Here is a 15,000-nt window from a genome sequence, read left to right on the forward strand (position 1 = left end):
ATATATCCATATCCTTATGTGTAAACATGAGTGTTGTATATACCTTCTCAGATGTATCCCACCATATTTATCTGATATATGTATATTTAGATATAACAACATACTGATACAACACTATTTTCACTAACAAGTACTACACAATTGTAGACGTCAAAGCAGTTGTTCACTACTATTCAGTATGTATACTGACAGATATATTGGAAAAAACAACAAACATCTTCACAGCTGTGATGGCTTAGTGGTTAACTGCTATGACTCTACTGTACATGGTCCTGGGTACAAGACCTGCAAGGACTGTTTATTTTGTTGCTAGGCAGAACATGGACTGCTGTATACAGAGTGGGTAAGGCAGTTTTGAGCAGCTTTAAGTGGGTTTGCTTAATGGTAAGCGTTGCTAATGTACGGTTAAACAAATAGGCACTTACACCATGTAGGCTTCGCTTACCAGTGCGCAAATCTGCTTAGCATTCATATTGAAGCAATCCTTACACCTGATAAGCATGTCTCAGCCCTGGTAACCAGTGATGACATTCCAGTCTGATGAATTAGCAGGGTAATGACATCTTTAATAAGTGCAAAAAAACAAAAGTAACCACAGTATAAAATATAACTAAAAAAAGTCCGAAACATCCACTGTGAGGCAGTAGGAAACGTTTTCAGTCAGCCAAACTCTTCAGTCGAAGCTGTTTTTATTCTTCCAATGTACAAAGGCATATATTGAGTGTTTTCATCCCCTAATTCAGATGAAATCCTCAGTTTAGGGGATGAAAGAGCTCAATCTGTGTCTTTGTACATTGGAAGAATAAAAACAGCATGGACTGAAGAGTTTGGCTGACGTTTTTATCTTTAATAAGTGTATTTAATTCCATGCACATAACATGCTTCTATGTGCTGTCATTACAGTAGCAAGGGGTTTAAGTATACTGTCTGGGACACCTGAGTATATATGGCTAGTGCAACAATCTTTTCCGTTTGTGTTTCATACATGGGTAGTATCCCAGGTTATATGCAGTCACACTTGCATGTATTGTATCATTACATTACTACTGTTAACAATGCTTTCCCAGGTAAGAGTACATTGCAGATTGTAGTACTGGAACCATACACCCCTGCATGCAAAGCTGGACTCTGAGTACTGACTATTGTTTTCTTGGTGTGTGAGCTGTGTGTTATTAAGTACTTGCTAATGGATATTTATCTGATATGTGGATATTAACTGTAGACTACTATGTGTATAGGACATGTCATTGAGGGCTGCTGTCATGTAGTAATGGCATACCCATCAGTTTCAGACGTCTATCTGTCAAAACATTCATTCTAATGCATAACCTGTTGGCTTGCTGATTTCTGTCTGTCCTCTGTACAGATGTGCAGATGTCAGGTATCCATCTTGGCTGCTTAAAGGCAATCTATGCTTGACTGACACTGACATGTCTGCCCAGCTGTGTTATGAATGTCACAGCTAGGGAACCCCACCCTGTATGCTCCACATACCATGGATACCTCAACTAGACTACCAAAGTCAACAGAACATGCTTGGGTACAGGTCTCCAAACCAGACACTGGCCATGTTATGTAATATATGTTGCATACATGTCAATTGTTGCATTTAACTCTCAAACTGCAGATCACTCACATAGCATCAGTTGGTAGATGGCCTGCTGACAAATGTCAGGTAGCATGATACCACTGTACCCCCATCCCCTACTCTTCTCATCTCTCCAAGGACAATATCCTGGCACCCACCTAGGAATACCTGCACATATGGACCTCAGTACTGACAAATGTGTCAGTGTGCATTACTGAGAATAACAGTGTGCGTGTGTTTGTAAACTTGCAGTTGATAATACCCTGAAGGCCTTCTCACCTACTGCACCTTCATTGCCACTGTTAGAAATGGCTGCTGCTGTAATGGACATTACATGTACCTTGTTACACTCTTCACCCTATGGGCTACCTGGAGCTTGCAGTGCCACCACAACACTGTTGTACAAATGGGTAGATAAGCATGGGTTACCCTCTGAGTCTTGGCAAGTGTGTGCATGTGTGCAAGTGTGTACATTTGTAGGATACAGCATTCTGAGGCCACATTCTCCAAATACAATACACCTTGCCATAAAGTATAAGGGATAGTGATGCTGCTGACATCAGGAGTGCCTTGACAAACCATCAGCATACTATCACTGTGGCATGTGCAATAAATGCATATCCCTGTAGTAGCACTGATGAGATAGACAAGGGGTTGTATTGCAGTCCTAGTCAATGTGTGATTGTGGGTATGTCAGAGTATTATCATGGGTTTCAGTGAGTAAAATATCCAATGTGGGGTGTGGGTGCTCGGTACACTGTATTTACACCATGGCACATGTCCCAAGGTCCACTGTATGAGGACCACTGTCACCATCAACCATACAGGTAACTGAATACACCACGTGGACAATGATGCATGTGCTGTGTGCAAATTATCTGCAACAGAATGGACTCACTGACAAGGTAGTTAGCACTGATAAACCCAAGTCTCTCAGATGCGTCTACGACTGTTATGTGTTTGTCAACGTGTATACGACAGTATGTCATACTATGTATTGTTCATTAACACCCAGTGCATCCTCCATTACCATACTGTACAAGGCCTGGTGATGTCCTTTACTTAACAAGAAACTCGGGACGCACTTCATCCTAAAAGCTGTATGGTGTGCGCAATTAAAGCCAAGCACATTAGTAGCAACAAGTACCTATGTAGGGGTTCTACTCTAAGTGTTGCCAAGTGTGTGTGTGCGTATGTGAAAGGATCGACTTCAGTTTGCAGAAAATACATGTCCAAGGAGGACATCTGTCCGAGAACTGACTGGCAAATGTTAACATTTCAAAGGTATCATCTTGTGGAAATTCATCCCATCAAAACTAGTAGTAGATATGTAAATGCCCTCTTCCCCACTGTAAAGCTGTACAGCGATACTGGAGTTGGTATATATAGTTGGGTGTGGAAGTTGTGGACACAGCCACCCTCGTTGGGGTTATTGTTGTGTGCATCCCCCCGCTTAGTCTGCTATAATACTGTACAGTTTATGTTAACAGGTTAAGTAGTTGTCAATCACACTCTGTGCAGTTCTACACCGCCCCACACCCTCCTAAGTGGAGAGCTGTGCCACCCACACCAGCACACCTATGTTTACCAACTCCAGGATTGCACAATGGGGAATGGGACATATACCCTGCCAGTACCATCGTCAATGACATTAAACTAGCAGACTGATTATTTACTAATGTGATGTTTTACCTACTTTGTTTTGGTGGAATTACATAGGCTAAAATGGGTTCACTGCAAAATTAAGTACATCAATGTGTACAGTATTCTCTGTATAATGCATCAACACCAAAGCCTCTGTGTGTGTGTGTGTGTGTGTGTGTGTGTGTGTGTGTGTGTGTGTGTGTGTGTATGTGGTGCGTGCCACCCAGCACACTTACCACTGTCCACTGTAGAAGGGCTGCTAACATCAGCTACCATGCACTCTCGCCTGTATACTCCCCTAGACCTATCAGCCATGTGGCACATGCAGTAACTGTTATACAGACCTGTTACTTGTGTTCAGCTGTACCCAAGATATGACACAGTCAATGTGTCACCACAGTGCCATACCCCTTGTAGGAAACGTCAGCAGACCAACATCCTGCTGACACATAGACACCTACAACACAAAAAATACATTATGGAGACCACAATCAGTACTAATAACCACAGTGCCAGGACACCTACAACACAAACTGAATACATTATGCAGACCACAATCAGTGTTAATAACAGCTATAATGCATCATGGCTGGACAGCTACACATCCTGACATGTAAGCATTAAACTTTCCTGCTGAAAACATGTTACACAGCATTACATCGCTACACCTTAGTACATTCACCCTGTGCATCAGAACCATATTAGCCTGTCCCTGCATCAATGTTATGTATGGCAGGAATGCGGCACAGGTATCATCATATGCACAGGGTGTGTTGTGGGTTTGCCAGAGACCTAAGCTTAGCCGTTTGGCTGACATCATGTGTGTGTGTTAGGGGGTGTCATTAATAATTGGGCTGTGCAGATGTGTTGTGTGTAGGTATGGAGGTGCCCTAGCTGTGTTGGTGATGTGTGTGTGTGTGTGTGTGTGTGTGTGTGTGTGTGTGTATGCACACAGTTCTGCCATGTGGCTGTCCTATACAGGGGTTTGTTGGACAGCTGCAGACTGTACATGGCAGGGTGTGCAGTTAATCCTCTCCAGCCACGGACATGAGAACTGTGCCTGCCAGGGGTTCCCACAGGCAGTATCAGGTACAAGCCCAGATATGGTACTCTCCCTTGATGATGACAAATGTCCGCTGGATCCAGGTCCCTATTGGGAACCATACAGGGCCATGTGCATGTGGCCCTGCTGCTGTGGTGTGGACAGAACTCCCCCTGCAGTGCTGGTGCTGCCACTACAGGAGTGGCTGTGACTTGTTGCATGTCCACATAGCCCTCCACCTGTTGGTACTGCTGACTTACATCCACATGGCTGTTGCCCTACACGCACCATATGCTTTACCACAGACACTGCATGGTCAAGGATTCCCACCATTTCACCCACCGTCTGTCCAGGACCTCTGCAAATCAACGGTGGGCACCTGCAGTATCACGGATGTTGTCAATAGCAGAATGAGTAGCCCTCTGAAGCCTCAGACTCTGGTATAATGTTTCATACATGACTGTGCCTCCATGATGGCCTGAAACATGCATCTGGTGACACCTGCTGTGGCACTTCTGCCAGGGGCATGATGGCCATCAGCCCTCCTATGAGCATCCCTGTATATCTGCCTGTGTTGTACTCGCCAGTCATCCGGCTATGACTGCTGTGTACAGACACACTTGCCTTAGTCACCACACTGTCCTGTCCCATGCCACCACCCGTCACTCATCTATGTCCACTAGTGATGGGGTATGTATAGGAAATGTGACTGTATGCGGGGATGGGGTGGATAACAGTGGGATGTCAACCGATGGCACAGCTTCAGCATCCGACAACCCCGCTTGTGCCTCACCATACCTATCATCATTGTCAGAGTCTGTATGGACACTAACATTAGTTTGCCTGCAGAAGAGACCCTGATCCCCCCTCGCCACCTGTGAGGGGAAAACACAAAATGTAATTTAAGACCCATACATCATTGCTTATCTCTACACACACTCACACACACGCACGCACACATTTACTTACAGGTGAGGTGGCACAAAGATATTACACAGACCTCTCATTACCCAACTGTCAATATGCATGACATATGGCACTCAGCATGAACTGCAGCTATACTCAATCCCTGTTACCAACATTATACACCTCTGTGATGCATGAGTTGTGTTAGTAGGTGATTTCCCTTCCCCTAAAACACACTGCACCCAGTATTGCTGTGCACCTGTTCAGCACCCTGGCATGTACTGTGCACCATGCCTCACGAGTGTACACACCAGTGCTGAATGTGTATATGTGTGGCAGTTATGTCTGCTCAGTTGCTCACAGTCCCTACATGTCTGTCTGAAACATACCTGGGATGATATGAGGACAGATGTCAATACCGAATGGTTGATGTCTGATTTGCAGATCTCATCATCAGCAGTGTATGTAAGAGCAATAAAATCCAATTACACTGACAACCTTCAAAGCTTACTTGTCTTTGAGTGTAAACACCCTCAGTGACATCCACCCTCTTCCCTGACATGCCATCGGATCACAATACTGCATATGTTAACATTACACACACCTGATATGTGACATATGACCTGTGCAATCAAATGCAGTACGAAACAAATGTGTTAGTTGTACAGATGCTGATGGAGATGAATAATTGTGCACACCCTTAACATGATGGTTTGTTGCAGCACCTGTTAAGTAAACTACAGCAGTCACTATTCCTGGAAGGGTTATACTAGCATGGCCCATCTTCACTTGCCATTATTTGGTCAGTCCACCCTACAAATTTCCCCCAACTCTGCCAGATTGTAAGGTCAGCTCATGTGCACAGCCCTTGGAGGTCACACAGTGCCTTCACTATTGCTGTAGAGTCAGGGTTATGTCTGGTACAATTCATGACCTTGACTGTGTTCAGATACAGCCATTCTTTGCGAGCTTTGGATGTATGCTTCAGTTCACTAATGAGTTTCAGTAAGACACCCCTCCCCATCCTCAGCCTTTTTGCAGATGCTTGACAACTATGGGCCACACAAGTATCATTTTGCAGTGTCCCAAATTCAGAACACCATGTCTACCGGCCTAGATCCTGCTAATGAACAGCAAACCTAAAGGTGTACACTGGCATTAGCAAGGTACAGATGGAGATGGTGGGCCTGAAGTGGAGTGAGGTGTTGCTTGTGCACCACATGTATCTTTATGAATACTGTCTGCAGGTTTCAGCCTTGGTCTCAGTACACCATTATAAATTGCAACACATGCCTTTGGGAGACTTGATGTTAGGCATATGTTACCTGTAGAGAGCCCTGGATGATGTTTCCTGTGGAGCAACTCTTCCATCTGATTACCCTAACCCATAGGCCACACTTATGCAGATCCCAGGCGATTGTCGACACAGGTACTGCACAGGCAGTACTGGCTAGAAATTCCTGCAAGTCCCTCAGTGTTGCTGCATGTTTTTGGGCAGCCTCTGTGACCAGTTTGCAACATGTGTTGTCATCTGTCTTGGATGGGCAACTGTTTATTTTCTATATTAATGTTGCCCCATACTTCATCGTCACATACATGAATGTCTGCACTGTTTGCCATGGTATATGCAAGATTGAGGTAAGGCTACATCTCCCACTCCTGAGTGCTACCTTTTGGATATGGGATCCACTCCATGGTTTGTAAGGTGTGTGCTAGCCATGGCTGCCTCTGTTGCAGGTGAGTGGGCAAATGACATGGACATACTTGTTGGACAGCAGACCATTACTTGGTGTGACATTGAGGACCTGTACTTGATGGAAGGTGAGTACTAAGAGTGAATGCTGTCATTACCTCAAAAGCTGCTTAAACAATATGTCACTTGCAGTGTGTGCACACATGCTTCCAGTGTTTGTTAAGGTATGTATTCTCCATATTTGTTGTCCAAACATAGGATTCCATATTATACATTCATTGCTCATGTTAGGATCACATTACAGGTTGTAAAAGTTGTGGAATGTGGTACTGTGATATGCCTTTGTGTAGATCTGTAAGAGTTGACATTGTAATAGTGGTATATACACTGTCGTAGCCACTGTATAAGGATAATGTTTCAGACATGTCCCAACTGGAGACCATTTGTCCCACCATTATGTTTATCTCTGTCCACACATCTTGCATGGACAGGTTGTTAGTTATACTGCAAGACTCTTACATACCCTTCAGATATGCCACCATGGTGACCACTGTGATGTAGTACAGTTAACAGCAACAATAAGTGAACATGTACAGCATACATTATGGGTAAAGTGTGTTAAATGTGTGCATGGCAAATATCATGGCCAGTATATTGGAAAACCTGAACAAAAGAAGGTATATCAGAGGGACCTAAATAGTTGTGTGACAGATGTGATGTCAGTAGCCACACCTATGGCATTGGTACAGGGTGGGAGCAGCATTTCAGTACATCAACAGGGCAAACCCACAATACTAGAGATTACGCACATCTGTTCATTACTACACTGCAACAACAGACTATGTTATCTGACATATGCATGAAGATACTTTACAGATGAAGATGGGTAAGCAACAGTGGTCTACTAATGTGCCCTGGGTCCTTACCTGCATGCTCCTCATCCATTGTGTGGGTAGCACCCACCTCTACAATGCCATCATCAGGTTCTTGGCTTGGCTGCTGGGCAGGTGCCCGAAAGCTGGCAAGGAGCACCTCAGCATGTGTCAGTGGGGGCTCCTAACTGCAGCAGCACAATGACAGGCATGGTGGATGAGGTCAGTGCAATAATGTCGAACCTGCTCATAACTGTGGTTATGCAGGCCAACATTGTTTACCCTGTGGATGAGCTCATTCCACAAGGCAGTCCTCTCCTGCAGATCATGGGAAGTATGCCCAAAGAGGGTTCTGTTGTGATGCATGAGGTAGCTGATTAGTATTTCTTTTTCCTGTGGAGTATAAGCAGGGAGACGCTTCCTTGACATGGTACGAGGAAGACATAAACAGGAAAAAAAGGTCTGAGGACCTCATACTGCAAGGATATAATAGTTGTTAATTGACATCCCCCCCGCCCCCCACAATCAATATGCAACAATAATCTGAACACACAAATCAATGGGTAAGTTTACACCAAACCTACTGTTGGGACATATAACCTATTGTGCAACAAATATTGAAATGTGTTTCTATTCATGTTCCATGTTGAAACACTATCATTGGTGGCCTGTTGCTAACAATGTAACCTGCATGCCATTATAATATCCATTGTGGTTCCATATATGCATGTGTTCTTTTTGCTATGCAACTGTTCCAAATCTGGTGTTTTGGGTTAATGGGAATATCTATGCATGCTGTTATAACAAATCCTGGATTGTGTTGACTATTATTACCCACATATGTTCTAAAATTGCAACACAACAGCATGTTTGGGATGGCTGTTCCCAGCATAACCACCTCTCCCACCTAATCTGGCTGCAGCACCAGGCCACAGCATGTCTGGGACCCAACCCGGGACCTCCTCATCTGCTGGTCCTGCACTTCCTTCAGGTGGAACCACCTCAAAGGATGGTGCTTGCCCCCCCCCCCCCGGGAGCACGCACAGACAGGATTCTGTCACCTGAAGTCAGATCCAAGGTCTGGTGCATAGGGAGCTCTGCAGAAAATTGGGGGACATGCTACACCACCTAGAGACCCTCGTGACACACTTAGAGGTTCAGACTGCACTTCCTGCTCAGCCCCCAGCACAGCCACCTTCAGGGCCATGAAGGTGCAGTGGTGACTGCCCATGTGTGGGGACCTCATTCCCACCGTTTACATTTGAGGGCTCATGGGCTTCCAATTTCCAAACACCCCTCCCCGTCCAAGGTGTTTGCCCACCACATGTGTCATATAGTACCCCTTGTATGCTGTCTTGTCTGTCTTCCGACTCAACCTACCTCCACAAATATACCTACTATCCTTCCCCAACATCCCACTCTCACCTTAACAAAAAAAGGGCAATCTGTTCCCAACACAAATTTCACACCATACATAACTGTCCATTTCACACCCGCTTACAACTGCTTACAGGTGCCTTAATCACTCTGTATCCAACAGCCCTTGTTCTTGCCAGCAAATAAATGATCAGCCCTTGCAAGTGTGTAACCCAGGACCCTGCACACCATAGCCACATCAATTTACCAGTAAGCCATCTAAGCTGCAGATGTGTGTGTTGTTTTCTCAAACATATCCTACAGCGCAGTCATTCAACAGTAGGGAAAATTATATATATATATATATATATATATATATATATATATATATATATACACATGCATGCGTTTGTTTATATGTACACATACATGTATATATATATATATATATATGTGTGTGTGTGTGTGTGTCTGTCTGTGTGTGTGTGTGTCTGTATGTATGTAGACACACACACATATATATATATATATATATGTATATATATATATATATATATATATATATATATATACAGATAGATACACACACACATATATATATATATATATATATGTATATACACAAGTGCATTCAGACATTGGGTCCACACTCTGACGCTCCTTCCTCCACAGCTACACTGTTCTGCCTTGCTGCAAAACAGAGCATCACATGTGGAGACAGCCTAACATTAGGGGGTTAGGGGGGTATATAGGGACAGATTGTAGATAAGCCTATTACAAACCTATGAAGTTTGTGCATGATACATTTCACATTACCATGACTGTTCTGAACGTGGTGGGTTCTGAAACTCATGTGTCTATCATGACTTCATTACTTCCACCTTCAGCTATTTGCCAGACTAATATACACATCTGGAGGAACAGAACTACACTATGATGGCTTACATCTTGTCATTCTATGCAGATCTGCACAGATGACAGAAATGGCCCACTGCCCACAGGGCCAGATGCTATGTCCATAGCAGCTGTTCAGCAGGACATCATTACAGCAAAAAGTCTTGATGGCACATATAAATCTTTCAACATCATCTGTCCCATTATTACAGACCAAGTACTACATTCAATTACATCCATACATGTTTCACATACCTGTTGTATTATTGTGTTCTCTTCTATGTACCACATCATCTATCCCATTTTTACAGACCAAGTACTACATTCAATTACATGCATATATGTTTCACATACCTGTTTTATTACTGTGTTCTCTTCTGTGTACCACTTGGATATCTTTTGCAATATTATTTTATTTAGTGTTATTTTTGTTTGTTTTTTTTTGTTTTGTTTTTTCTCTCTCTCCACTACAGGGATCGAGCTGGTTTGAATAGGTTTCAGCATGGTGATGACCTCTGCACCAATTGGTGTTCCCCACTTGCTAATTGCATGCAGCCAGCTATCCAGTACTTCCAATAGCCGATCTCATAGCACCCCACTACTATAAATGACTACATCATGTGGGCATTGTCCCTTTACCTTTCCTGTATGGAAGACATCCTTCCTGTGTGTGGGTAGTAGTGTTACAGACAACAGGTAGCAATACCTCTTACAACAGGACTTGCGGACACAAGCCAACTACATATTTGTATAAGGGTCCAGACCTACGGACAGTGCGAAGCATTGCTGTTATATGCATTGAAAACTGCTACTTTTACAGGGTTTGTGTGTACATACTAGTTTTGCATGGAATGCAGTCTGCCTGCATAGCTCTCAACTGTGGACCTATCCACATGATGGCCAGAGGATTGACTATTATATTTTGTCTGTTCACCACACAGGTCTTGTCTCTGACATATCAGTGGCATTCTCTCCGTTGATTGCTATCAGTACATGGCAACATCCATTTGTGTTTCTGATTTCATATTCCTGTGTAAGGGTATATTGCAACCAATCCTGTAACACCAGCAACTTTCACACTGTATAACAGCAATAATGCAAATATGGCCCTGTGTTCCAGCCTCTGTCTTCCACACATATACCAGGCTTTGTCCAGATGTCATGCAGTAAGAGGTTGTTAGGTAATGGCCTATCGTTATTTAGTGCTGGCATTCCTGCTATCATTCCAGTGATGTCATGGACTCACACTAAAACTGTGGGGTAGGGTCCATATATATGAGGGCTACAGCTGGACAAAACGTGTGTGACCTTGTACAGTCTGGAGGTCAGTGTATGGAAAATACTGTTACATGCTCTTGTAAGACATTTTATGGGGGAGGGATATTAAATGTTTTTAACCTAGGCTGTTGCAACACGTGAGGGATAGCAGTAGTAAGAAACATTAAAGGCTGTACATTTCCATACATTTCACCATGGAGACGGGTGGGCTAGAGCTTACTGTCTTACACACAGTTCTGCTTGTCAGTGTGATAGTGACGTTTTAAGTTAAGAATTATGTAACAGATACATTTACATTGTGACAACTAATACTTTTCCCCCTAGGGGTTGAGTACAAAGTGTAATTCAACGCTACTGAACTACATCTGTAATTAAGTGCTGATTGGTTCTTATCTTCAAGGCAAGTGTTTTTTTTTTTGTTTGTTTTTTTTATTTACTGTTGTACTACTTGAAGGTCTTAGCCTGGACAGCAAAATATGTTATGTTTTTCAGATTAATGTATCAAATGTTTTGTTTGAGAGGTACATTAATCAGTTATGTATTTCAAACAGCTAACTGCTATAAGAAATGGCATAAACAACTGAAATAGCACACAAATAAACATTTATATGTATGCAAACGTGTGTGGTGTCATGTCCTTTGTACTGTGTGTGGGTATATGTTTCATGCAATAATTATCATTTGTTGGAAAGAATCAAAAACTGGCCCTTTTAAAAGGTGGCAAATGTAGGAATAATGGCTGTTTGATATGCTGTGCACCCACTATATATATATATATATATATATATATATATATATATATATATATATATATATATATATATGTATAGGTTCATACTAGGCTATCTGCCCTAGGGCATTTATAAGCCTAGCCAGAGTGTGTTTGGCTTTCGCCACCCATTTTAAATTAATTTTGCTATGCCCTTTTTCAAGGTTAGTATACTGTGCCTCTGTCTAACAGTGACACAGAAGTGATACCAGGGTAAACCTCGATCTCCCATCCACTCATCAAGATTCCTCTTGAAGAGAGTCAGTGAGGGACTCTGCCTAACCTGGACTGGGATTTTATTCCAGAGTGAAGGGAGCCTCTGGGTTATGAATCTGTCCCTCCAGCATGTCCTATTTATTTCAGTGCTGAGGTTCAAGTCTCTCGGCGTGTAGCTCGATGGGATTTGATTTTCTGAGGTGCAGCATGTCCCTTAATTGCGGGTTGGACATGGCCTTATACGTCAGGCACAGGTCACCTCTGAGCAGGCGGTATGCCACTGAGTAGAGCTGGAGTTTCTTTAACCGGGCAGCATATGGCATCTGTTTGAGCCCTTTGATCCTCTTGGTGAGGTACTTTTGGGGTCTTTCCAGTTGCTGCAGGTGTTTGGTAAGGTACATCCCAAAAGGGGCATTGTACTCGATTATGGGCCTGATGAGGGATGAGTAAAGAGGCACGATGACCTCCCCTAATCTAGATGTGAATCCCTTCATGATTAGGTGGGCTATATAAAATGTTTTTCTAACCACTTTGGCCACGTGGTTGTCAAATGAGAGATTGCTATCAACTTGGGTCCCCAGGTCCCTAATTACTTCTTCTGTACTTAATGGATTACCACCTATGTGGTAATTTGTGGGCACTTTGTTTTTGTCAAAGGGGATGACTATACACTTTTTGGCGTTTAGCTTGAGGCCATGGCTCTGGCACCAGTTGTCTGTTTCTGTGAGGCCCTTTTGGAGGATGCTTGTGTCGGCTGGAGAGTCGATTATGGCGCCCAGTTTGCAGTCATCTGCGAACTTGGTCAGCCACAGTCCTTCCATTTTGGCCTGTACCTCCGAGAAATATACACCAAACAAGAGAGGTCCCAGGACTGAGCCTTGTGGGACGCCACTTGTAACTGGTTTGGTGTCTGACATGGCTCCAGCAATTCTAACCATGTGGGTTCTGTCCTTGAGCCAGTTTGCAACCCATCTAGTGACATAGGGGTTTATATTTAAGCTGGTGAGCTCATCTATAATGCCCGAGTGGGGTATTGTATCGAAGGCTTTTGCGAGGTCCAGATAGGCTGTGTGGACCACCTTCCCTTCGTCAATGGCCTTGGTGACTGTTTCAAAGAAGTCAACCAGTATTAAGAGGCAGGATCTGCCCTTAACAAAGCCAAACTGGGTAGGATCCAGTGTCTGTAGGTCCCCAATATCTTTATTTATGAGGTCCATGATGATCCTTTCCATAGCTTTGCAGACCAAGCTAGTCAGGCTTATGGGGCGATAGTTTCCAGGGTCCGTTGAGGCACCACCTTTGTGGAGAGGAACCACTGTTGCTGTACGCCACTCTTTGGGTACATATCCTGTAGTAAGGCTGAGATTGAACAGTAGTTTTATGTTTGGGTTTAGCTCTTCTTGGAGTTCATGTAGGACGCAGCCTGGGACACCGTCTGGTCCCATTGATGCTGTGTTTTTGCTTGGGAGAGGCGGCTCCCACCTGAACATCTGAGATGTCAGGGGGGCAGCACTCTGCTGGGATAGATATTTGCCCTTTTGGTGGGGAGGGGGGGGGGAGAAGTTTGCACTGAACCTGTCAACTAGGATGTTGGCAATATCTGTGGGATCAGTGTATTTTTGTCATTTTGGACTAATTCTGAGCATATCTGGGAATTCCCACCCAGGTTCCTAACATAACTAAAGAAAGCCTTGTGATTATCCTTAGTGTCCTGTGCAATTTTTCTCTCGAAGCTGGCCTTTGACGATTTTATGAGTGCCTTCCCTTTTAGGGATTTTGCTCTATTATGTAGTAGCTTCCTCCTTCTATTGTATAGTTTGTTTATGGCTGGGGTCCACCAGACAGGTCGTCTGCCTTTGGAGGATTGGGTCTTGGTTTTATTTGGGATTGCATGATCCATGCATTCCTGAAGGTGTTCATAGAATGCATTTATAAAGGATTCTGCGGTCTGGGCCGTATTTTCCACAGGCCCGGGGGCTTTGAAGGATTCCACCTCGGTTTTGAGGAGTGTGAAATTTGCTTTATAGAAGTTTTTCACTGTGGTTTTCTGGGCAGGGGGTGGGGTCGGGATGTGAATATCCAGTGAGATCAGTTTATGGTCTGATCTTACCAGTGAGGGATACACTTCTGGTCTGGAGCATAGAGTCCCCATGTTGGTGATGATCAGGTCCAGTATGTTTCCCCTCTTGTGGGAGTGGTAACAAGTTGTTCCATAGCATTTGAGTTTATGAATTCTAGGAACCTTTGGGCAAGGGTGTTGGAGCTAGAGTAATGCTCCCAATCTATGTTTGGGTAGTTGAAGTCGCCCAATATAATGGTGTTCGGAGAGACCTTCATATTTTCCAGTGTTCTCAGGAAGGCCGAGTGGGGTTCCTGGGTTTGGGAGGGTGGTCTGTAGCAGGCTATAAACTGGAAGGCAGTTTTACCCACTGTTAGCTGCACATGGATAGTCTCTGATGCTTCATGCTTTGCCACCAACCTGGAGGTGTGGGTATCTTTGATGAATATCAATACTTCCCCTCCTTTTGTGGTTCGGTCCAAGTTTTGGGGCCGAAAAGCATGGTATGAGGTATAACCTGGTAGTGCTGGGGTGCTCTCGGGAGTCCTGAACCAGGTTTCTGTTACTGCACAGATATCGATGTTCTCCATGCTAAGGAGAGTTTCGAGTGCATGCATCTTGAGGTTTAGACTTCTAGCGTTGAGTAGCATTACTCTTAGTTTCTTATCCCTTGTGATACCTAT

General features: G+C 43.8%; 1 protein-coding gene across 1 annotated transcript in view; it reads right to left on the minus strand.

Moving 5' to 3' along the window:
* Nucleotides 1–15,000, minus strand: part of LOC122815439 (serine/threonine-protein kinase NLK2-like) — a 448,006-nt gene that overhangs the window by 99,371 nt on the left and 333,635 nt on the right. The gene's annotated exons all lie outside the window — the stretch shown is intronic.

The sequence above is a fragment of the Protopterus annectens genome, chromosome 11.part0 (assembly GCF_019279795.1).
Source record: "Protopterus annectens isolate FY-2018-M chromosome 11.part0, PAN1.0, whole genome shotgun sequence".
Lineage (NCBI taxonomy): Eukaryota > Metazoa > Chordata > Ceratodontiformes > Protopteridae > Protopterus > Protopterus annectens.